This window comes from Otolemur garnettii, unplaced genomic scaffold (assembly GCF_000181295.1).
Source record: "Otolemur garnettii isolate 467f Iridium unplaced genomic scaffold, OtoGar3 scaffold00230, whole genome shotgun sequence".
In the NCBI taxonomy this organism is placed as follows: Eukaryota; Metazoa; Chordata; class Mammalia; order Primates; family Galagidae; genus Otolemur; species Otolemur garnettii.
This window is the reverse complement of record NW_003852625.1, coordinates 924,588-951,669: the sequence shown is the minus strand read 5'-3', so window position 1 is coordinate 951,669 and position 27,082 is coordinate 924,588. Positions and strand designations below refer to the sequence as shown.

Genomic DNA, 27,082 nt, shown 5'->3' with positions numbered 1-27,082 from the left:
TTTTTTTTTTGAGACGGAGCCTCAAGCTATCCCCCTGGGTAGAGTGCCATGGCCATCACGCTCACAGCAACCTCCAACTCCTGGGCTCAAGCGAGCCTCCTGCCTCAGCCTCCCAAGTAGCTGGGACCACAGGCGCCCGCCACAATGCCTGGCCAGTTTTTGGTTGCAGCCATCATTGTTGTTTGGAGGGCCTGGGCTGGGGATTCGAACCCGCCACCTTAAGTGTATGTGGCTGGCGCCTTAGCCGCTTGAGCCACAGGCGCTGAGCCCAAATGTTCATCTTATACAAATTCCTGAAGGAGAAGAGGATTATTCTTAAAGGACAGATGCTTTATTCCAAGAGGTTTTGGAGGAGAATTTCCCAAGCATTGCAAGGGATACTGAAATTCAGATAGCAGACACTTTCAGAACAGCAGCATGACTCAATCCAAATAAATCACCTCCTAGGCACATTGTAATTAACTTCACCAAAGTTAAAATGAAGATGAATATTCTGCAAGCAGCCAGATGTAAGAAAAGCATTACGTACAATGAGAGAAATATCAGAATGACTGCCAATTACTCAGCTAAAACTTTTCAAGCCAGAAGAAGTTGGTCTTCGACCTTCAATCTCCTAAAACAAAATAACTTCCAGCCCAGGATTCTATACCCAGCCAAACTAAGCTTCATCTATGATGGAGAAATCAAATACTTTAATGAGAAACACATGTTGAAAAAAATTGCCATAACTAAACCCACTCTCCAGGATATTCTCAGTCCCATCCTCCATAACAACCAGCAGAATGTACCACAGCCAAAGTAAACTCATTCAGAAACTTTTGAATAAAACTTAACTTCCACAGTAGGCTAAGGACTAGAAATATACATTGAACATTTGAAAAACATGACACCTGAAACACTATCATACTTTTCAATTCTGTAAATTAATGTGAATGTGTAGCAGCCCATATAGCCTATGGCTAGGTGGAGTGAGAGTTATAGGAAATACCTGTAATGGAACACCTTGGTGAAAAAAGCATGGAGAGAGATTTAGTTCTAGCTAGCATGAGAGAGCTCACGAGGTGAGAGCATTGGTGAATTGGCAGTCTCTACACCTGTGGTGTTGAGAAACATGAGATCAGCCTTATATTAGGCTGGAGGAGAAGGCAGACAAGAAGCATGCGCATTCTATCACAGATCCACTTACTCTGACTCTGTCTCCTCTCCTGCCTGCAGAATGCCAGCACAGCATCTCTCTGCTGATGATTACCAAGCTCTGCTAAAGACTAAGAGCTATCTGTTCTAAGATGACTGCTTTACTCTCTCTAAGATGCTCTGCCTCTCTCTTTCTCTCCAGCTAAAGTAAATAGCCCTCCAGCCCCTAAGAGAAACTGTTCCTGAGCAAGGTAGCTTAGTGGTCCGTGTCCAGAACCTACCTAAGCTGGGCCCATAGACCTGGCCAGTCCCGGGCCCTGACAAGTGATGTCAGAAGCAGATCCTGACACAAACGGCTTAAATTGTCCTCTAAAGAGGCATAGGTTGGCTGATTGGATACATAAACTCAGACCAGATAATTGTTGCATACAAGAATCTCACCTTATCTTAAAGGATAAAGATAGACTCAGGGTGAAAGGATGGACTTCTATAATATAGGCAAATGGAAATCAGAAAAAACCAGGTGTTGTAGATTTATATGCAGATGCAATAGGCTTTAAGTCAGCAGTGGTTAGGAAAGATAAGCTCAATATTTGTCAAACTTCATATTTGTCAAACACTCAACATGAAGAGATTTCAATTATTAACATTTATGCACCCAACCAGAATGCCCCTCAATTTATAAAGGAGACCTTAACAGACATGAAAAATTTGCTATCTTCCAGAGCCATAATAGTTGGAGATTTTAACACCCCTTTGGCAGTGTTAGATAGATCCTCCAAGATTAAACCAAATAAAGATATTTTGCACATGAACATGACCACAGAACAACTTGGCTTAACTGACATCTACAGAACATTTCATCCTAATAAAACTGAAAACACATTCTTCTCATAAGTCCATGGAACATCCTTCAAAATTGATCACATCTTAGGTCACAAGTCTAACCTCAGCAAATTTAAAAGAACAGAAATTATTTCTTGCATCTTCTCAGACCATCATGGAATTAAAGTTGAACTCAATAACAATAGGAATCTTCAAATGCATACAAAGTCTTGGAAGCTAGATAACCTTATGCTGACTGATAGCTGTGTCATAGAAGATACTAAGAAGGATATTGTGTGGATAAAAAGAGGAAAAATTAGGAAGCTTTAATTGTCACATAAAATAACTCCATAAATATAATACATCATATAAACAAATTAAAAACCAAAGACCAAAACAAAAAACAAAATATGATTCTCTCAATTAATGCAGAAAAACCTTTTGATAATATCCAGCATTCCTTCATGATCAGAACACTTAAGAAAATTGGTATAGAAGGAACATTTCTTAGGGCGGTGCCTGTGGCTCAAAGGAGCAGGGCACTGGTCTCACATACTGGAGGTGGCGGTTCAAACCCAGCCCCAACCAAAACCTGAAAAAAAAAAAAAAGAAAAGAAGGGACATTTCTTAAACTGATAAAGGCTATCTACAGCAAACCCACAGCCAATATCATATTGAATAGTTTAATTGAAATCATTTCCACTCAGATCAGGAACCAAGCAAGGTTGCCCATTGTCTCTATTACTTTTTAACATTGTAATGGAAGTCTGAGTCATTGCAATCAGACAAGAAAAGGTGATCAAGGGTATCTATATAGGGTCAGAGGAGATCAAACTTTCACTCTTTGCAGATGATAAAACTGTATATCTGGAAAACCCCAGGAATTCTACTAGAAAACTCTTAGAAGTGATCAAGGAATGTAGCAGTGTCTCAGATTACAAAATCAACACTCAATAATACTGTAGCCTTTATATACACCAACAATAGTCAAGTTGAAAAAACAATGAAGGACTCTAATCCTTTCACAGTAGCTCCAGAGAAGATGAAATATTTGGGAGTGACAAAGGACATGAGAGAACTCTATAAAGAGAACTAAGAAACTCTAAGAAAAGAAATAGGTGAATATGTTAACAAATTGGAAAACATACCATGCTCATAGCTGTGAAGAATCAACATTGTTAAAATGTCCATACTACCCAAAGCAATATACAATTTTAATGCAATCCCTATTAAAGCACCACTGTCATACTTTAAATATCTTGAAAAAAATAATACTTAATTTCATATGGAATCAGATAAAATCTCAAATAGCCAAGAAATTACTTAGAAATAAAAACAAGTCAGGAGGAATCACGCTATCAGACCCCAGACTATACTATAAATCGATAGTGATCAAAACAGTATGGTACTGGCACAAAAACAGAGAAACAGATGTATGGAACAGAATAGAGAACCAAGGGATGAACCCAGCTACTTACTGTTATTTGATCTTTGATAAGCCAATTAAAAACATTCAGTGGGGAAACACTCACTATTTAACAAATGGTGCTGGGTGAACAGGCTGGCAACCTGTAGAAGACTGAAACTGGACCCACACCTTTCATCACTAACTAAGATAGACTCTCACTGGATAAAAGATTTAAACTTCAGACATGAAACTATAAAGATTCTTGGAGAGAGTGCAGGAGGAACTCTTGAGGAAATTGGCCTGGGAGAAAACTTTTTGAGGAGGAACCACCAGGGCAATTGAAGCAGCACCAAAAATACATTACTGGGATCTGATCAAACTAAAAAGTTCTGCACAGCCAAGAACACAATAAGTAAAGCAAGCAGACAGCCCTCAGAATGGGAGAGGATTTTGCAGGTTATGCTTCTGAAAAAGGTTTGATAACTGGAATTCACAGAAAACTCAAACTTATTAATAAGAAAAGAACAAGTGATCCTATTGCATTGTGGGCAAGGGACTTGAACAGAAGCTTCTCTGAAGAAGATAGGCACATGGCCTACAGACACATGAAAAAATGCTCATCATTTTTAATCATCAGAGAAATGCAAATCAAAACCACTTTGAGATAACTCCAGTAAGAGTGGCTCACATGACAAAATCTCAAAGCTACAGATGTTGGCGTGGATGTGGAGAAAGGGGAAAACTTCTGCACTGCTGGTAGGAGTACAAGCTAATACATTCCTTTTGAAAAGGAATATGGAGAATACTCAGGGATCTAAAAGTAGACCTGCCATTTGATCCTGCAATTCCTCTACTTGGTGTATATCCAAAAGATCAAAAATCACTTTATGACAAAGATATTTGCACCAGATTGTTCACTGAAGCTCAATTCATAAGTGCTAAGGCATGGAAGAAGCCCAAGTACCCATCGACCCATGAATGGATTAATAAATTGTGATATATGTATACCATGGAATATTATACAGGCTTAAAAAAGATGGAGTCTTTACCTCTTTTACATTTACATGGATGAAAATGGAACATATGCTACTTAGTAAAGCCTCTCAAGATTGGAAGAAAAAATATCCAACGTACTGAGTACATTATGAAACCATTTTACAATCACTCACACTTTCATATGAAGAATAAATCACAACTATGGCCCGGGATGAAGGAAGGAGGGGGAATGGGAGGGGAGAGGCAAGGTCAGATCTAGGGAGGGTAAATGGTGGGATAACACCTGTGGTGCATATTGCAAGGGTACATGTTGGATTTATAATGTATAGAGCATAAATGTCTTAACACAATAATTAAGTAAATGAGATGAGGTATATATTAACCAGTGCGATGTAAGCATTCTTAATTCTATATGAAATCAGCACATTGTACCTCATAAATGCATTAATGTAGACATGAAAAAAATTAAATACAACATTTTAAAGTGACTTATGGCTCAAAGAAATAATCACAAGGGAAATTCAAATTTGCAATTGAATAAAAATCAAAAGAGAATATATCAGATTTATTAGATCTAACTAAATCTGTTCAATGGGACTAAATAAAATTTGGGAATCTGGATGAAATATAGAAACAAATAATAAACCTCAATGGACAAGTTTGTGAAATGTGAACAAAATTTGTATTTTGATAATAGTATGTTTAACAATATTGATTTCCTTGTCTTCATAATTGTACTATGGGTATACAATATGTGAACATTTAGTGAAGCTAGATGAAGGACATAAGGATACTCTGTACTGCTTTGAAACTTTTGTAAGTAGATAATTAACTCAAAATAAAATGAAATCTGTCACAAGAGTTAAGAACATTATATAATGGGGAAGAGGTTGAAAGATAATATAATAATTATTAATATGACTTAATAAAAATAAAAAAATTAAAAAAAATATGTGCATATGTACCAAACATTAGAGCACCGCATAAAGCAAATATTTACAGAATTAATGGGATAAATAGACAGTAATACAATAATTGTCGGGGACTTCAATATCCTACTTTCAACAAGGGATAAATCAACCAGTCAGAAAATCAACAAGGGGATAGTGGGACTGAGTAATAATATTGACCAAATGGACCTAAAAAACAGTTACAGAACATTCCATCTAACACAGGAGAATACACATTCTTTTCAAGCACACATGGGACATTCTCCAGGATAGATCATACATTAGTCTGCAAAGCAAGTGTTCACAAATTTAAGGTCATTGAAATCATTTCTGGCCACAGTGGCATGAAACTAAAAATCAGTAACAGGAAGAAAATTGGGAAATCTATAAATATGTGGACATTAAACAACCAATGGCCAATAGAAGAAATCAAAAGGAAAATTTAAAAGTATCTTGAGAAAAATAAAAATGAAAACATAACATATCAAAACTTATGGATGCAGCAAAAGCAGCTTGAAGAGAAAAGTTTACAGTGATAAATGCCTCCATTAAGGAAAAAAAGAAGGAGTTCAAATAAACAACATAACTTTACACCAAAGAAGTATGGGAAAAAAGCAAACTAAGCTCAAAGTCAGTCAAAGGAGGGAAATACTTTGAGTAATACAGACTTTTGTTTGTTTATTTGTTTGTTTGAGACAGAGCCTCAGGCTGTCACCCTGGGTAGAGTGCTATGGCATCACAGCTCACAGCAATATCCAACTCCTGGGCTTAAGTGATTCTCCTGCCTCTGGCTCCCAAGTAGCTGGGACTACAGGCACTCACCACATTGCCCATCTATTTTTTGGTTGTAGCCGTCATTATTGTTAGGCAGGCCAGGGCTAGATTCAAACCTGCCAGCTCAGGTGTATGTAGCTGGTGCCTTAGCCGCTTGAACCACAGGTGTTGAGCTAGTAATACAGACATTTTAAGAATATTAATTTTTCTAATATATGATTGATATTTTTCCATTTATTTGTGTCTTTAATTTCCTTCATGACTGTCTTATAGTTTTCAGTGTACCAATATCTCATCTCCTTGGTTAAATTTATTCCTAAATATTTTATTCTATTTTATACTATTATAAAAGTAATTATAATAAAATCCCTATTAAATTCTAATGATATTATTTACAAAAATGGAAAAAATCCTAAAATTCATATGGAACAAAGGATTCCAAATAACCAAAGCAATTGAGTATATAAAAAATAAAAAAGTGAGTAAGAATGCAAGAAGAATAAAGCTGAAGGTTTCACATGTTTTGATTTCAAACCATATTACATAGGCCAACAGAACAATATACAGAATATCTACTTTGAGAAGGGCACTGATAATACACAGTGGGGAAAGGATAGTGTCTTCAATAAATGGTGCTGGGAAAACAGGATATCCACATGCAAAAGAATGATATTATATCCTTATCGTACACTATACACAAAATTTAACTGGAAATGGATTAAAGACTTAAGTGTACCAACTGAAACTATAAAAATCCTAGAAGAAAATATAGGAGAAAAGCTCCTTGACATTGGTCTTGGTGATGATTTTTTGGATATAACACCAAAAGCATGGGTAGCGAAAGCAAAAATAAACAATTGGGACTATATCAAACATAGGTGTATGCACAAGAAAGAAGCAAAGAAAATAATCGTTGAAATTAAAAGGCAACCTATAGCAAGGGGGAAAATATTTGTAAACCATGTGACTGATAAGGAGTTGCTATGGTCTGAATGTCTGTGTGTCCCCTTTTCCAAATTCAGCTGTTGAAATCCTAACCTCAAAGGTGATGGTATCAGAAAAATGAGGCTTGGGGAGGTAATTAGGTCCTGAGGGTAGAATACTAATAAATGAACCCTTTTTAACAAAAGAGGCCCCAGAGAGACACTGGCCCCTTCCACCATGTGAGATTACTGCAAGAAAGTGCAGCCTATGAAGAGTTAAACCCTCATCAGATACCAAATCTACTTTTGCTTTGATCTTGGATAGAGGATGTGTCAAATTAAACTGATAAGAAAAGATACTATGCTTGATCTTAATCAAAAGGTTGAGAAGTGAGAGATGGATGCTTTGTTCTTGGAGTTGCCAGACTATAGAACTTTGAGAAACGATTTTCTATTGTTAATACGTTATCCAGTTTATGATGCTTTGTTACAGCATCCCAAATAAACTGACAATTATTAATACGTTAAATATATAAGGAATTCATGCAGCTTAATAAACATTTTTTCCCAAAGAAGACATACAACCAACAGGTAAGGTAGTCAACATCACTAATCATCAGGGAAATGTATATTAAAACCACAATGAGATATCACCTAACCCATATTAGGATTGCTATTATCAAAAAGTCAAAAGAGAAAAAAACATTACAAAGAATGTATCTGGAAATGGTGGCTCAAGCCTGTAATCTGAGCACTCTGGGAGGCCAAGGTGGGTGGATTGCTTGATCTCAGGAGTTGGAGAGCAGCTTGAGCAAGAGTGAGACCCCATCCCCCAAAATACCTGGGCATTATGGGGGTGCCTGTAGTCTCAGCTACTTTGGAGGCTGAGGCAAGAGGATCACTTGAGCCCAAGAGTTTGAGATTGCTGTGAACTATGAAACCATGGCACTCTACCCAGGGCTACAGCTTGCGACTCTGTCTCAAAACAAAAAAACAAAAAGAATGTAAATAAAAGGAAACCCTTAAACTTTGTTAGTAGACATACTAATTTATATTATAGAAAACAGTATGGATGGTCTTCTGAAAATTAAAAATAGTCTTACAATATATAGTCCAGCAACCCCACTATTGGGTATTTCCCCAAAGGAAATTAAATCAGTATGTGAAAGAGATATCTGCATTCCTATGTTTATTGCAGCACTATTCACCATAGTCAAGATATGGAATCAACCTAAGTGTCCAACAGCAGATGAAGACATGTAATACACACTAAAGACACAGGCAAAGGAACGATATTTAGTCATTAAGAAGAAAGGAATCTTGTCATTTGTGACAGAATGGGTGAACCTGGAGGACATTATGATAAATGAAAAAAAGCAGACACAGAAGGACAAATATTCTATGATTTCACTTCTATGTGGAATCTTAAAAAATCTACTGCAAAGAAGCAGAGAACGAAATGGTATTTTTCAGAGGATGGTGGTAAGAAGATAAGGAGATGTTGGTTAAAAGTTGAAAAAAAATGGGGGGAAACAGTTGAAGATTTATTAAAGTCTTTCTGAGGAAAGACTTTATGATGAAGACTTCCATGCCAATTGCAACAACAACAGAAGTAGACAAGTGGGACTTCATTAAACTGAATAGCTTCTGTACAGCTTAAGGAGACAGCAAACAAAGCAAACAGACAACCCTCAAAATGGGAAAGAATATTTGCATATTATGAATCTGAGAAAAGCTTTGTGCCTAGGATCTACAGAGAACTCAAATTAACCAATATAAAAAGAGCCAAAATCCCTTATATCACTGGGGAAGAGAAATGAATAGAACCTTCTCTAAAGAAGATAGACAAGTGTCTAACAAGCACATGAAAAAATGTTCATTGTCCCTAATTATTAGAGAAATGCAAATCAAAACCACCCTGAGATATCACCTAACCCCAGTGAGAATGTCCCACATCACAAAATCTCAAAATTGCAGATGCTGGCATGGATGTGGAGAGAAGGAAACACTTTTACATTGCTGGTGAGACTGCAAACTAATACAACCTTTTGGGAAGGAAGTGTGGAGAACTCTCAAAGAACTCAAACAAGACCTCCCATTTGATCCTGTAATACCATTACTGGGCATCTACCCAGAAGAAAAATAAATCCTTTTATCATAAAGACATTTGCACTAGACTGTTCACATAGCTCAATTTACAATTGCCAAAATGTGGAAACAACCTAAATGTCCACCAACCCAGGACTGGATAAACAAGCTGCAATATATATATATATATATATATATATGTGTGTGTGTGTGTATATATATATATGTATATCATGGAATACTATTCAGACATTAAAAAGATGGAGACTTCTCATCATTTATATTAGACTGGATAGAGGTGTAACACATTATTCTTAATAAAGCATCACAAGAATGGAGTAGCTAGAATCCTATGTACTCAATTCTGATATGGGGACAATTGATGACCTAGTACATGGTGGGGAGTGTAGGAAGGGGGATGCAAGGAGAGGGAAGGAAGGAGGGGGATAGGGGTCATGGGGTGTAACACATGTCTTGGGGATGAGACACAATTACAAGAGGGACTTTACCTAACAAATGCAATCAGTGTAACCTGGCTCTTTGTACTCTAAATGAATCCCCAACAATTAAAAAAAAAGTATTATATCATATAAAGTAAAAAAAATTCAGTTATAAGATTGTTTTTGGAAATCTAATAAATCACATGGCAACTATGGCACTGTTTCGTATACTTTAAATTTGCTGAAATAGTAGATCATAAGAATTACCACTCACACAGACATACACACACATGATAACTATATGAAATGATATATGTCTTAATTAAGTCAATTGTGGTAATCATTTCACAGTGTATACATGCAGCAAATAATCACATTGTATAAATATGCATACTTTTAATTTATTAATATAACTCAATAAGCTGGATAAAAAATCTACTAATTGTCCTAGGAGGGAGGAAAGTAAAATAACTTTTCTCCCAAATAAAGCATGATACAGTATTCAGGTCTTATGTTCATAATTTAACATTCATTTAGAAAAAAAAAGAATAGCACTCATGATAGAAATGTAGCACAACCAAAGGCTGTTATAAAATAAAACCTACAATATTGGACATTTAATCAAAAAAGTTAGACATACAATGAACCTTAAAGCAGTGACTGCTTATCAGAATATAGAAATATAAAAGACATAGAAATGATAATCTATTGGAAAGAGTTAGACTAAAGGAAAAGCATAAGTAAACAAATCCATAAAACCAGATGATACAAATATAAAATAGCAAAAGTTTAAACTTAAATTATCCATTTCAATAGTCACATGATGTAGAAAAGTTATAAATATGAGTAGTAGAGATTATAAGACTGAATGAATGAATAGGAGTCACCATATTCTCTCTACAGGAAATCCACTTTAATATAAATACAAAAACAGAGTTTAAGGTAAAGGACGATAATAGCCCTAGAGGTGACATCAGTGGGAATGGTGGAATAAGAACATCAGAAAATACTCTTCCTGGTGGAAGGAAGATGGCTGACAAGAAACAGCTTTTGCTGAGGCTCCTGTTCAGAGGGAGAGATATTGGACTGAAGTGGACTCAGTGACGCCGAAGATGGGGAGCTAAACATAGAAAGAAGATAGTCAAGTGCTTGTCATCTCTGCTGAATCAAGCTGTGCCTTCAAGGAAGAGATAGCAAGAAAACAAAATCCAAGTGGATGGGAGACTCCTCCCACAAGCTGGAGGCCCATCGTGGGCTCTCTGCAAGTGAGCAGGGAACAAAGGATCTCTCACATTACCCCACGGAAGAGAGCCACTAAACCTGTTCCTTCTCCTCTAGGGAAGTCTCACTTGTGAGCCTATGTGTCATCCTGCAAAGCACAAAAGTGAACAGATATTTTCCCTATATAATTCTAAAAACATAGTTCACCCTTCCCCTTAGCCTGGCTGCCTATCTACCCTCTGCAGAACTTGGAGTGTTCGGTGAATTTTTCCAGAGGACTGGACATTGTGTGGGCTGCTGGACAGCAGTACAGAAACAGTGACATGTGGAAGAAGGGGTACAAATGAGAGGGAAGCACAGGGAGAGAGGGATACCTAGGGACAGAGGGATGCACGGAGAGGGAGAGATGCATATAGACAGTACACAACAAGTGGGGAAGCAGTGATGCCCAGTTCTGACTTTGGTGGTGGAACTTTCCTGGCTCCCCTATCCACTGGAGGGACAAGGCTCCAACCCCACAAGTTTGCCAGGTGAACTGTCTATGCTATGAATTTCTACTTTCTGGACACCTGAAACTCTTTGAACTCTTTCTCATGAGCTATGATTTTACTGCCTAGGACAATTTGATTAGATATTTTGACCTGGGCTGTACACTTGGGGACACTGAAGTTGAGTGGCAGTTGTTTTTATAAGGGGAAGAAACAGATTCTCCTCCTCCAGCTGTCAATGGTAGAGGCAGGGCACCACAGTTGTTTCTATCTCTCCCCAGCTGAGATTCCACCTAATGCCGTGACCCATTAGGATTTGATAGGAGCAGGCTGACATCAAACCAGAGCCAGCTTGAATTATTTCACCAAGCAAGTCCTCAGAGTCTCTGGCTATGGCTCTTAAAGGGACCATTGTAAGACTGTAGGGGGAAAGCCACAATCACAAGTCCCAGCTCTTTGGGAAAGGGCTGGTTACCTCTAAATTCCTGGGGCCCACAATCCAGTCTCATCCCACCAGTTTTTATTGCCAAATTGCAAAAAATACTCATGGGGAGGGACCAGCAGAAGAATTATGGCAATATGAATAATCAGACTAGATCAACTGCCCCAAGGGATGACAAAGGAGATAGAATGGAAGATATCATTCATAGAGAAATGGCTGAAATGTCAGAAATAGAACTCAGAATGTGGATGGCAAATAAGATGAATAGAATGAAAAAAAAGATGAATAGAATGGAGGAAAAGATGGAAATCAAAATCCAAAAATAGTTCAAAAGTTGTCTTAAGAAATGAATGAATTAAAAGACAAAGTCATGAAGGATATGGACATAATGAGAAAAGATATGGCAGAGCTTAAAAAAAGGAAAAAAGTATTTGAAGAATTTGACAATATGGTAGAGTACTTTAGTAACAGAGTTGAGCAGGCAGAATAAAAATTCTCAGAAATTGAAGATGAAGATTTTTGAATGATTCCAAGCATTCAAAAAGGCAGAAAAAAGGAGAACAAGAACAGAACATTCTCTGAGAGAGTTGTGGGATCATTCCAAAAGATCAAACATCCATATTAAAGGTATTCCTGAAGGAGAAGAGGATAGTCCTAAAGACTATCAGAGGCTAGGATATTATGGAGGAGAATTTTCTAAGCATTGCAAGAGATACAGAAATTCAGATAGCAGATAGTTCAGAACCCTAGCAAGACTCAATCTAAATAATACATCTCCTAGACACATTGCAATTAACTTTGCCAAATTTAATATGAAAGAAAAAATTCTACAAGCAGTCAGGCATAAGAAAAGTATTACCTACAAAGGGAAAAATATAAGAATGATGGCAGATCTTTCAGCCAAAACTTTTCAAACTTCAACCTTCTAAAACAAAACAAATTTCAGCCCAGGATCCTGTATCCAGCTAAACTCAGTTTTATTTGTGATAGAAAAATCAAATACTTTGCTGACATCCACATGTTAAGGAAATTTGCCATAGCTAGTTTCCAGTTCTTCAGACACATTTTCCACAATGACCAGCACAATGGTCTACCACCAGAGTAAACTCACCCAGAGTTTATTAAACAAAACCTAGCTTCCACAATGGTGAAAGGGTTAAAAATATGCACTGGACCTTTTGGAAATAAGACAGCCATAACATAACACTACTACACCTATCATTTCTCTCAGTTATTGTGAATGGCTTAAGTTGTCCTCTAAAGAGGCACAGGTTGGCTGAGTGGATAGGAAAACTAAGCCCAGGTGTCTGTTGCCTACAAGAGACTCATCTTACCTCAATGGATAAAAAAAGACTTGGAGAAGGGATAAACATCTATAATACAAGTAAAAGGAAATCAGAAAAAAAGCAGGGGTCTCAATCTTATTTGCTGATACAATTGGATTTAAACCAACAAAAATAGGGAAAGACAAGGATGGACACTACATAATTGTCAGGGAAAGCACACAACATGACGAAATTTCAATAATTAACATTGATGCACCCTACCTGAATGTTACTAGATTTATAAAATAAACCCAAACTGATCTGAATAGTATGATACCTCCCTGCAGTATAATAGTTGGAGATTTTAATATCCTACTGGCCAGTACTGGACAGATCCTCCAAGAAGACACTACATAAAGAAATAATGGACTTAAATGTGACTCTAGAACAAATGGGCTTAACAGATATATACAGAACATTTTATCCTAACAAAACTGAATACACAGTCTTCTCAGCCCATGGATCATCCTCCAAAATTGATCATATGGTAGGACACAAGGTCAACTTCAAAAAATTCAAAGGAATGGAAATTACTCATTGTATTTTCTCAGACCATCATGGAATAAAAGTTGAACTCAATAGCAACCAAAATCTTCATATTCAAATAAAGTCAAGGAAACTGAATAACCTTATGCTGAATGATAGCTGGGTCAAAGATGAGATTAAGAAGGAGATTATTAGATTCATGAAACAAAATGATAATGAAGTCACAAATTATCAAAACCTGTGGGATATTGCAAAGATAGTCCTTAAAGAGAAATTTATAGCATTAGATGCCTTCCAGAAAATAGAAAGAGAACAAGTCAGCAACCTAATAGGCTACCTTAACCAACTGGAAAAGGAAGATCAATCCAACCCGAAACCCACCAAAAGAAAGAAATAACCAAAATTAGAGCAGAATTAAGTGAAATTGAAAACAAAAGCATAATTTGGAAGATGATTAAAATCAAAAGTTGGGTCTTTGAAAAGAGTAATAAAACTGATAAACCTGTGGCTCGAGTAACCAGAAACAGAAAAATAAAGTCTCTGAAAACTTCAATTGGAAATGATAAAGGACAAATAATGACAGATACCATGGAAATTTGAAAAAAATGCTTAATGTATACTACAAAAATCTCTATTCTTGGAAATATGAAAATGTGGAAGAAGTGGACCAATACCTGGAAGCACTCCACCTTCATGTACTTAATGGAAAGAATTATAAATTTTGTTTAGACCTGTATCAAGCACTGAAATAGCATCAGCTGTACAAAATCTCCTAAGAAAGAAAAGCCCAGGACCAGATGGTATCACATCAGAATTCTACCAAACCTTCAAAGAGGAACTAGTACCTATATCACATCACCTTTTCCAAAACATAGAAAAAGAAGGAATCCTCCCTAACACATTCTGTGAAGCAAATATCACATTGATTTCCAAACCAGGAAAGGACCCAACAAAGAAAGAAAATTATAGACCAATATCATTAATGAATATTGATGCAAAAAATATTCAATGAGGTCCTAGCAAACAGAATTCAACAACATATCAAACCAACAGGGCTTTATCCCAGAGTTACAAGTTTGGTTCAACATACATAAATCTATAAACATAATATAGCACATAAATAAAATTTAAAAAAGACTACAGGATTCCATCAATTGATGCAGAAAATGCTTTTGAAAATATCCAGCAACCCTTTCATGATTAGAACACTTAGGAAAATAGAATGTGACATTTCTTAAACTCATAGAGGCCATCTACAGAAAACCCACAGCCAATTTCATATTGAATGGAGTAAAATTGAAAACATTTCCACTCAGATCTGGAACTAGACACGGATGCCCATTGTCACCACTGCTATTCAGCATAGTACTGGAAATCCTAGCCATCACAATCAGGCAAGAGAAAGGTATCAAGGGTATTCAAATAGGTACAGAGGAGATCAAACTCTCACTCTTCACAGATAACATGATCTTATACCTGGAAAACCCCAGGGACTCAACTACAAAGCTCTCAGAAGTGATCAGGGAATATAGTAGTGTGTCAGGATATAAAATCAATACCTACAAATCAGTAGCTTTTATATGTACTCACAATAGTCAAGCCAATAACATGATCAAAGACTCTATTCCTTTTATAGTAGTGCCAAAGAAGATGAAATCCCTGGGAATTTACCTAACAAAGAATGTGAAAGATCTTTATAAAAAGAACAATGAAACCCTGAGAAAAGAAATAGCAGAAGATGTCAAAATGGCATGCTTGTGGTTGGGAAGAATCATTATTTTTAAAATGTCTACACTACCCAAAGCAATCTACAGATTTAAAGCAGTCCTCATCAAAGCACCAACATCATACTTAAAAAACTTGAAGCCATAATACTTCATTTTATATGGGATCAGAAAAAAAAAAACCCTGAATAGCCAATACAATACTTAGAAATAAGAACAAATTTGGAGGCATCACACTACTAGACTTCAGGTTATACTACAAATCTGTAGTGATCAAAACAGCATGGTACTGGCACAAAAATAGAGATGTAGATATTTGGAGTAGAATACAGAATCTAGAGATGAGATGTAGATATTTAGAGTAGAATAAAGAATCTAGAGGTGAACCCAGTCACATACTATCACTTGTTCTTTAATAAGCCTGCCAAAAATGTGCATTTGGCAAATGAATTGCTATTTAAAAAATGGTGCTGGGAGAACTGGCTAGCCACTGTAGAAGACTGAAACTGAACCCACACCTCTTATCACTAACAAAAATTGATTCTCATTGGATAAAAGATTTAAACTTAGGGCATGAAACTATAAAAATACTACAAAAGAGCGCAGAGAAAACACTTGGTGGGAGTAGGGAGGGTATTTGGTAGGATTTTACCAAAAGTGCACAATGCAAGGGTATATTTCAAAATAACTCAGAGTAAATAATAAATGTTTTACCTTGAAAAATAAGTAAGTGAGGTGATGGTTATGTTAATCAGTTTGATTTAAGCATTCCACATTGGATATCAAATCATCATATTGTACCCCACAAACGTATAGAGTTATGATTTAATTAAAAATTAAATATAAAAAAGGGAATAATCTTCTCCATAAAACAATGAGTATGTTGGAAAATATTTCCACAGTCAATTTTTCAGAATTGTGGAAATTAATTATTCTTTTAATGAAAAAATCATAAAATACAAAAAGCAAAAGTTGACACAACTGAAGGGAGAAGTAGATAATTCCACGGTAATATTTGGAAATTTTTAATATCAACCTTTCTCTGGTAAATTTAATAAATGGACAGAAAATTAACAAAGAATTAGAAGATTATAGTAACAATATAAAATGAATAGACCTGAAAGACATTCTATAGAATATTCCACCCAATAACAACAGAATTGATACTTTTCTCAGCTGTATCTGAAACAGTATTCAAATAGACCATATGTTAAACATATAAAGCATGTTCTGTAACCACAACACCCAAAGTAGGAATCAATAAGAGAAAAGAACTTTGGGAAATTCACATGTGGGAATTAAGAAACGTAATTCATGTAACTAATGGATCAGAGAAGAAATTACAAGGAACATTTGAAATATTGTGAGATAAGCAAAATAAAAACATAGCAAAAGAAAACTTACGGCGTATAGTAGAAGCAGTGCTAAGCTATAATGCCTATACTAAAACTGAAGAAAGATCTTGAATAAATAACCCTATCTTCCCTTTCAGAAAACTAGAAAATGAGAAAATTAAACCCAAAGTAACCAAAAGGAAAGAAATAACAAAAATTAATGAGAATGAATAAAAGTGAGATTAGAAAAACAATAAAAGAAATCAATGCCAATACAAGTTTTTTTTTTGTTTGTTTTTTTGAAATAGACTTAACATTGATATACCCTAAGTAGACTGACTGGAATTAAGAGTGACGATACCAATTACTAAAAACATTAATAAAAGAAGAGAGACATGGAAGAAATAATGTGGATTATAAGGGAATGTTGTGAATAATTGCATGCTAAGAAATCTACATGAAATGGACAAATTAAAAAAAAAGCATACAAGATGTCAAGACCAACTCATAAAGAAAAACAAAATCTGGCAATATCTATAACAAAAACAGATGTTCAATTTGTCATAGAAATCCTACCAAGTGAACCCCAGCCTTAGACGAGGAGATCCCAAATCAGAGTGGCTGTTAAAAAGTACCATGGTGCAGGAGGTTGAACCCCTAGCCAGTCTTTCAGGCTGCTGGGATAGCTCCTTTGTAATCACTCTCATTTAGGAAACTTAGCACTCTGAACATATACTAGAGCCGAGGTGAGCCTGGGCTTCAGGCGCCACCTACGGCAGAAAAGGCAAGCTGGACAGAGAAGACTAGAATAAATAATCTTTCAATGCAAAGACATAGACATATGCCCACAAGAAAAAAAAAAAAAAACATTAAAACGGGGAACCATGACTGATCTTCCTAAATGATCAAAACAATAAACCAGTAACTGATCCTTATGAGATGGTGACACATGAATTTTGTGACAAAGAATTCAAAGTAGTAGTTTGAAAGAAACCTCAGTAATCTTCTAGATAACACAGAAAAGCAATTCTAAAATTTATCAGATAAATTTAACATAGGCATTGAACTAATAAAAAATCCAACAGTAATCTTGGAATTTAGAAATATATTTGGTAAGCTTAAACATTCATTAGAGACTCTCAGTAGCAAAATGAATCAAGCAGAGGAAAGAATTTGAACTTGAAGACAGAGAAGATAGAAAAATGAACAAAGGTGAAGATCATCTACAAAATACAGAAAATTACCTCAAAAGACTAAATCTAAGAATTTATGATGTTCAAGAGGAAGTTGAGCAAGAACAAGGAGTCGAACCTTATTCAAAGAAACAATAGCAAAAAAATCCCCCAAACTTGAGAAAGATATAAATATCCAGGTACAGGAGAGTCAGAAAATAGAAGATTTGACCCGAAAGAGATTACTGCATGGCATATAATAATTAAACTTTCAAAGATTAAGGACAAAGAGAGAATTCTAAAAGCAGGAATTGAAGAGAAGTAAACAACATATAAAGGAGCTCTAATTTATCTGTCAGCAGACTTCTCGACAAAATCCAGACAGGTCAGGCCAGGAGTGGGTGTAACAACATTTTCGTAGTGATGAAAGGTAAAAAATCACCTTAAAATAAAATGATGCTTTATTTTGCTTATTTAAATATGAAAGAGAGGTAAAATCTTCCCCAGACAACAAAAAGCAGAAAGAATTCACCATGATCAGACCTTTCTTATAGGAAATGCTAGGCTTTGTTGGGCAAAACAAGATGGCCAAATAGCAACCTCCAGTGATCATTCCTCTGCTCAACCACCAAATTCCACACTTATCCCCATACGAAAGAAACTTCAAGAGAACCAAAAATCGGCAAGCAATCTTACCAGCTGGTTTTGACATCATGTTGAGGAAAGACAGACCAAAGAGGGCAGAAAGCACTATTTTTCACTGTTTACATACTTTTTCTTTTAGGTAGGGATAAAGAGGGAGAGAAGCAGATGGCTTGGTTTTGTCTATAACAGCAGGAACCAAATGATCAGATTGGGGGCTTCCAAGAAGGAACACATGACATGTGAAAAGAGCTTCCAAGCATTGAACAAATGTTTGGTTTATGAAAGGAGGTCTCCAAGGATTGACCAACCAGAAGGAGGTAGAGAGGCTACAACACAGAGATTTGATCAAAGCCACAAAAGACAGTTTTTGGAGTATGCACACAGTAGAGTTGTTAGTTTCCCTAAATGAACTACCCTCATTAACATAGTAAAAATCACGTCTACCAGTGTTATGACAGTTTACAAAAACCATGGCAACCATGGAAGTTATCTTATAAAGTAAGGAAGGGATAGGGTTCCCAGTTCTAGGAACTCTCTACCTCTTTCCCCCTAAATTCATAAATATTCCATTCTTGGCTAATATATTATTAGGGATTAGCATAAAAGGACAGACTCTAACTCTGGGGATACTGCTTATTGGAGTAGCCTACTTTCTACTGACCTTGAGCGTACTATCCTTTCTGTATTCTATCTTTAAACGCAAGGTCTTCTCCACTTGATTGACTCATTATCTCTCTGGAAATGTACTACTTTTAATAAATTTTGACATTTTGCCTTGTATCTGTTTGGTCTTCTCATTTGTTCCACTGACTCAGTACCAGTAACCATTCTTTAATCCTGGGAACCAAGAACCCATGAATATGAACCTGATATCCGGTCACCACACCTGACACCTTGTCCCCCATTCCCTGGTATTGCCATACAAGCATGCAGAATGGAAAGAAAATATGTGCACCCAGGGAGGGGGAGTAAAGTAATTGTGGGATTTTGCATTGAAATTCAGGGCTGCCTTGGCTCAGGGGAACACAGAACAGGGAAGAATTCTTCCAGCTCCCATAGAGGGAGCATTTAGACCAGACCAGCCAGAGGGAAATCTTCCATCCCAGAATTCAAGTTCAAGTTAGCTTCACGTGTCCCATATATATTATCAGAGACTATTATGAACAATTCTACAGTGGAATATCATGAACTGGAAAATCTAGTGGAAACTGATGCCTTTTGGACATATACAACCTACTAAGATTGAATCACTAAGAAACAGAAAATTTGAACAGACCAATACTGAGTAATCAGTTTGAATCAGTAATAAAAATTCTCCTAAATGAATAGACTGGGATTGAGTGGGTTCACTGGGAGATTCTACCAAACTTTCAAAGAAGAATTAACATTAATTTCCCTTAAACTATTAAGAAAAAATTGAAAAGGGATTTTCTCTATCTCATTCTACGAGGCCCGCATTACCTTGATAGCAAAACAGACAAGGACTCAATGAAAAAAAGAAAACTACAGGCCAATATCACTGAAGAACATAGTTGCAAAAGTTCTCAACAAAACATTAGCAAATGTAATTCAATAACACATTAAAAAGATCATTCACCATGATCAAGTGAGATTCATCTCAGGGATGTAAGGATGGTTAAGTATACACAAATATGCACATGATATATCACATTAAGAGAAACAAGAACAAAACTCAATCATTTTATCATTAGATATTAAGAAAACATTTGATAAAATTTAATATCCATTTATGACAAACCCTCTTAAAACAGGATGTAGTGAAAACATACCTCAAAATAATAAAGGCCATATACAACAAACCCATAGCTAAGTGGGAAAAAATGAAGCCCTTTCCTCTAAGATCTGGAATAAGACAAGGATATTCAGTTTTAGCCTATTTGAGTACTATTTTAATTCAATACAGTACTTGAAGTCTTGGCTAGAGCAATTAGACAAGAGAAAAAAATAAAGAGCATCCAAATTGAAAAAGAAGAAGTTAAATTTTTCTTGTTTGTAGATAACATGGCCTTATAATATAAAAATACCTAAAGATTCCACCCTAAAAAACCTCTCAGAACTGTTAAATAAATTCACTAAAATTGCAGGGTACAAAAGCAGCATACGATAATCAGTAGTATTTGCACATGCCAATAATGATCAATGTAAAAAATAAATCAAGAAGGCTATTCAATTTACATGAGCTAAAAAGAGTATAGAATGTTTGGCAATCAACTTAACTGAAAAAGTGAAAGGTCTACACAAGGAAAATTAAAATACTGATGAAAGATATTGAAAAGTTTACAAAAAATGGAAAGATATTCCTAGCTCATGAATTGGAAAAATTTATATGGTCAAAATGACCATACTACCTAAAGCAATTTACAAATTTAATGCAGTCCCTACCAGAATACTAATGACACTATTCTCAGAAATAGCAAAAAAGTCCTAAAATTCAAATGGAATTACAAAAGATCCCAAATAGGTAAAGCTATCCTAAGCAAAATGACTAAAGCTAGCGGCATCACACTATCTATCTTCAAATTTTATTTTAAAACTATAGTAACCAAATCAGCATGGTACTAACATAGACACATAGACCAATGGAACAAAATAGGAAACCCAGATATAAATCCATGCATTTACAGCTATTACATCTTCAACAAAGGCACTAAAAACATATGATAAAGAAAGAACCATCTGTTCAGTAAATGCTGTTGGAAAAACAGGATAACTTTATGCAGAGGAATGAAACTAGACCCAAAATTAAGTGAAAATATATTAACAACTTTAAGACATGAAGCTTTGAAAGTACAAGAAGAAAACACTGGGGAAATGCTCTAGATATATATCAATAGCATAGTCAACAAAAGCAAAAATAGACAAATAGGATTAAATCAAGCTAAAAACCTTCTGCACAGCAAGGAAAACAATCATCAACATGAAGAGACAACTAACAAGTGGGAAAAAATGGAATAAATCTAATAAAAGAGCTGCCAGATCTGTAAACCAAAATTCAGAGTAAACGTTGAAAGAAATTAAAGAATATGTAAACACATGGAAAGATATCTCATGAAAATGGGTTGAAATAGTTAATATTGTTAAGATGGAAATATTCCCTACATTATTTATTTTTTTTATTAGATCATAACTATGTACATTACTGCATCTATGGGGTACAATGTACTGATTCTATATACAATGTAGAATGTTCACATCAAACTGGTCAATATTTCATTCAGCTCACTTATTCAATCATTGTGTTTAAACATTTATACTCTACTGTTAATGTATTTGACATGTATACTTTGCAATATAAACAGTAGGTGTGGTCCCAGTGATTATCTTCCCTCCACCCATCTCCCCCTTCCCCTTCCTCCTCTCTCCTCCTCTCTCCTTCTTTCTGGGCTATAATTGTGTTTCATCTTTCATATCCCTACATTAATCTAAATTTTAACATGATCTTTTTCAAAATCCCAGATTTCTTAATTTTGTTTTTTGGAAATTAACAGGCTGCTTATAAAATTTACATTGAAGTGTATGGGACCAAGAACAGTCAAAAAATTCTAAAAGAAAAAACTAACATATTATTTTCTTTCCATAAAATGTCCAGAATACATAAACCCATAGATATAGAAAGTAGATTAGTATTTTCCCAGGGCTAGGAGAAAGGTAAATGCATAGCAATTGCTAATAGGTAAATAGTTTCTCTCTGGGGCAAGGGAGTGTTTAGAAATTAGATAGGAGTGAGAGTTACATAAAAAACACTTAAAAAATCTGAATTGTACACTTTAAAAGTGTGAATTTATGTTAATTCTATTTCAATTATATGAATGTAAAGGATGGCAAAAGACTGCATTATGCTAACTCTAATCAAAGTAAGCTGAAGTGACTATATTTTATGTTTATATGCGGATTATATTTCTTTTTTTTTGAGACAGAGTCTCACCTTGTCACTCTCAGCAAACATTTATCAGTGAGAACATATATTTATTTTTCCTTTCCTCAGATACTTCACATAGAATAATCTCTCCAGTTCCATGCAAGTTGCTGCAAAATATGCTATTTCATTCCTTTTTATGTCTGGGTAGTACTCCGTGGCATATATACAAACCACATTTTCATTATCCATTCATCAGTTGATGGGCACTTAGGTTGATTGTCTTTCTTTGCAATTATAAATTGTGCTGTGATAAACATTTGTGGACTTCTTTTCCTTTGGGTAGATATCCAGTAGTGGTATTACTGGATTTAATGGTAGGTCTACTTTTTGGAGATTCTTAGAGCAATATTGTTTTTCCATAGAGGTTGTACTAGTTTACATTCCCACTAGCCCTGTATAAGCATTTTTTTTTTCCCACTACAACCATAGCACATCTATTTTCTATTGACTTTTCAAGAGTGGTCGTTCTTACAAGGGTAAGATGGTATCTCATTGAGGTTTTAATTTGCATATCCCTGATGATTAGTAATGTTAAGTATTTTTTCATATGGTTTTTGTCCATTTGTCTATCTTTCTTTAAAGAAATAAGTTCGTGTTATTCATCCAATTTTGATGGGGTTGTTTTATTCTTTCTTCGTTTGTTATAAATTCTAGATAATTAGCCCTTGTCAGATGTATAGTTTGTGAATATTTTCTCCCATTCTGCAGGTTGTCTTTTTACTCTGTTGATTATTTTCTTTGATATATAGAATTTTTTAGTTTAATTAAGTTCCATTTATTTTTGTTATTGTTATATTTGCATTTGGGGCTTAATAATAAATTCTTTGCCTAGGCCAATTTTGAGAAGAGTTTTTCCTATGTTTCCTTTAGAATAAGCTTTTAAATAAATTTTTATGGAAATATATGGCTATGTGCTTAATAATGATGCTCAATTATTGCCTCACACTACTTGCAATTATAACTTTGAACCAAAGTACCAAATATTAGAGTTGAAAATATAAAACTCTATGACAAAACATAGGAGAAAATCTTAGTGACCATAGTGTGGCAAATATTTCTTAAATTTGACTCAAATGCATGAAGTAGAAAAAAAAAGTCTCAACAATTTAGATTATATGACAAAAAGTTTGATCTTGAAAACAGACCATTAATTTAAAGCTAAGCTACTGGCAAAAAATTTTAAATCATATCTAATAAATATTTTTACCTAGAATATTTTGAAAACAACAAAACTCAAAATAATATGAAGACGCTCTAACAATATGAGTAAAATATTGAAATACCTAATTTGGCACAAACTATAAAAAGATCAATGAATTAATAAAAAGATGCTCAATATCCTTAGCCATATGGAAAATGCAAACTAAACTATAATCATTATCCCTACACACTAACTATAATGGTAACAATTGTAAAGATTGACCATTTCAAGTTGAGGGCAGGATGTGAAGGAAATGTAATTCTTACATGCTGCTAGTGTAAATATTAAATGGTATAACACAATAACCTTGGAAATGTTTGGCAGTTTCTTAAAACATATAATGTACACCTATAATAAAATCCAGCCATTCCACTGTTAAGTATTTATTTAAGAGAAATGAAAGCATATGTCAACCTAAAGACTTGTATATAAATTTCCATATATCCCAAAAGTGTGAAGAAAACAAAAGTTCTATGAAGAGTAGAATTTATAAATTAAATGATATGTCCATAAATGGAATACTATTGTGCAATAAAAACCTAATCATATTAACCCTCATGTTAATCCAAAATAAATAAAAAATAAACTATTGCTATGTTTATTATCCTTAAATAATCATTTTTAGTAAAAGAAGCCATTCATCAAAGAACGCATACTGTATTTTAGAAAAAGTAAATTAATACATAGTGACAAAAAGCAAATCAGTGATCATCTAGGAACAGTGAATTACAGTGAAGGAAGGAATTGTTACAAATAGGCATGTATGGTTATCTTTATCATTTTGAGTACATGTAATGGAACTTTCATTAGACTGTTAGTGTCTTTCTCTGTGGAAAACTTGCCGGCCAGGAGAGAATGTGATGATATACTGAAGTGCTGAAAGAAAAAAACAAAAAACCTGGTAGTCAAGAATATTATACCCAGCTAAACTATCCTTCAGAAATGGAGAAATAAAATCTTTCACTAATATGCAAAAGATGAGGAACTCATCACAGTTATAAATTCCTTACAAGAAATACTCGAATTCTAATTCCATCCTTACCTCTATTCCTAAGAGGGAAATTTATAGCATTGCAAGCCTTCCTCAAGAGAATGGAAAGAGAGGAAATCAACAACTTAATGGGACAACTCAAGCAACTAGAAAAGGAAGAACATTTCAATCCTAAACCCAGCAGAAGAAAAGAAATAACCAAAATTAGAGAAGAACTAAATGAAATTGAAAACAAAAGAATCATACAACAGATCAACAAAAGAGTTGTTTTTTTTAAAAGGTCAATAAAATAGATAAAACTTTGTCTAACCTAACCAGAAGTAGAAGAGTAAAATCCCTAATTTCATCATCAGAAATGATAAAGGCCAAATAATAGACTCCTCAGAAATTCAACAAATCCCTAATGAATATTACTTAAAACTCTATTCTCAGAAGTATGAAAATCTGAAGAAAGTAGATCAATACTTGCCACCCTCCTAGACTAAGCCAGAAAGAAGTGGAAATGTTGAACAAGCCTATAACAAGTTCTGAAATAGCATCAACTCTAAGAAATCTCCCCCAAAAGAAAAGCCCAGGACCAGATGGCTTCACATAAGAATTCTACCAAACCTTTAAAGATGAACTAGTACCTATATTACTTAACCTTTTCCAAAACATAGATAAAGAAGGAATGCTTCCCAATGCATTCTATGAAGCAAATATCACCCTGATACCCAACCCAGGAAAAGACTCAACAAGAAAAGAAAATTATAGACCAATATCTCTAATGAATATTGATACAAAAATACGCAATAAGATCCTAGCAAACAGAATCGAACAACACATCCACATCAAACAAATTATACATCACGACCAGGTGGGTTTCATCACAGGGTCCCAAGGATGGTTCAATAGATGTAAATTGATAAATATAATACATCACATAAAAAAAAAAAACAAAGACCATATGATTCTCTCAATTAATGCAGAAAAAGCCTTTGACAATATCCAGCATCCTTTCTTGATCAGAACACTTAAGAAAATAGGTATAGAAAGAACATTTCTTAAACTGACAGAGGCCATCTACAGCAAACCCACAGCCAATATCATATCGAATGGAGTAAAACTGAAATCATTTCCACTCAGATCAGGAACCAGGAAAGGATGCCCACTGTCTCCACTGCTTTTTAACATTGTAATGGTAATTCGTCTTAGCCACTGCAATCAGGCAAGACAAGGCAATCAAGGGGATCCAAATAGAACCAGAGGAGATCAAACTGTCACTTTTCACAGAGGATATGATTATATACTTGGAAAACCCCAGGGAATCAACCACAAAACTCCTAGAAGTGATCAAGGAATAGAGCAACATCTCAGGATACAAAATTAACACTCACAAATCTGTAGCCTTTATCTATACCAACAATAGTCAAGGGGGAAAAAATCAAGGACTCTATTCCCTTTACAATCGTGCCAAAGAAGATGAAATATCTTGGAGTGTATCTAACTAAAGATGTGAACAATCTCTATAAAGAGAACTATGAAACTTTGAGAAAATAAATAGCTGAAGATGTTAACAAATGGAAAAATATACCATGCTTATGGCTGGGAAGAATCAACATTGTTAAAATGTCTATACTACCTAAAGCAATCTACAGATTTAATGCAATCCCTATTAAAATGCTTCTGTCATACTTTAAAGACCTGGAAAAATTAGTACTTTGTTTTATATGGAAACAGAAAAAACGTCAAATAGCCAAGACATTACTCAGAAATAGAAACAAATCAGGAGGAATCACACTTCCAGACTTTAGACTATACTATAAATTGATAGTGATCAAAACAGCATGGTACTGGCACAAAAATAGAGAGGTAGATGTATGAAGCAGAATTGAAGACCAAGAGGTGAACCGAGACACCTATTGTCATTTGATTTTTGATAGGCCTATTAAAAATATAAATTGGGAGAAAGATTTCCTATTCAACAAACGGTGCTGGGTGAACTGGCTGGTGAATTGTAGAAAACTGAAACTGGACCCACACCTTTCTCCTCTAACAAAAATTGACTCTCACTGGTTAAAGGACTTAAACTTAAGACATGAAACTATAAAAATACTTAGAGAGAGTGCAGAGGAAACGCTTGAAAAAATTGGCTTGGGAGAATACGTTATGAGGAGGACACTCCAGGCAATTGAAGCACCATCAAAAATACATTACTAGGATCTGATCAAATTAAAAAGCTTCTGCACTGCCAAGAACACACTAAGTAAAGCAAATAGACAGCCCTCAGAATTGGAGACAATTTTTTCAGGTTATATTTCCAACAAAGGTCTAATAACCAGAATCCACAGAGAACTCAAACTTATTAATAAGAAAAGAACAAGTGATCCCATTTCATTGCGGGCAAGAGACATGAACAGAAACTTCTCTGAAGAAGACAGGCACATGGTTTACAGACACATGAAAAGATTCTCATCATCATTAATCATCAGAGAAATGCAAACCAAAACTACTCTGAGATACCATCTAACTCCCATAAGAGTAGCCCACATCACAAAATCCCAAAACTACAGATGTTGGTGTGGATGTGGAGAAA

At 35.0% G+C, this 27,082-nt stretch overlaps 1 protein-coding gene and 1 pseudogene across 2 annotated transcripts in view; both read right to left on the bottom strand.

The window, feature by feature from the left end:
* Nucleotides 1-27,082, bottom strand: part of HTR2C (5-hydroxytryptamine receptor 2C) — a 185,584-nt gene that overhangs the window by 41,295 nt on the left and 117,207 nt on the right. The window lies entirely within an intron of this gene.
* LOC111722288 lies at nucleotides 7,252-7,405 on the bottom strand (annotated as a pseudogene).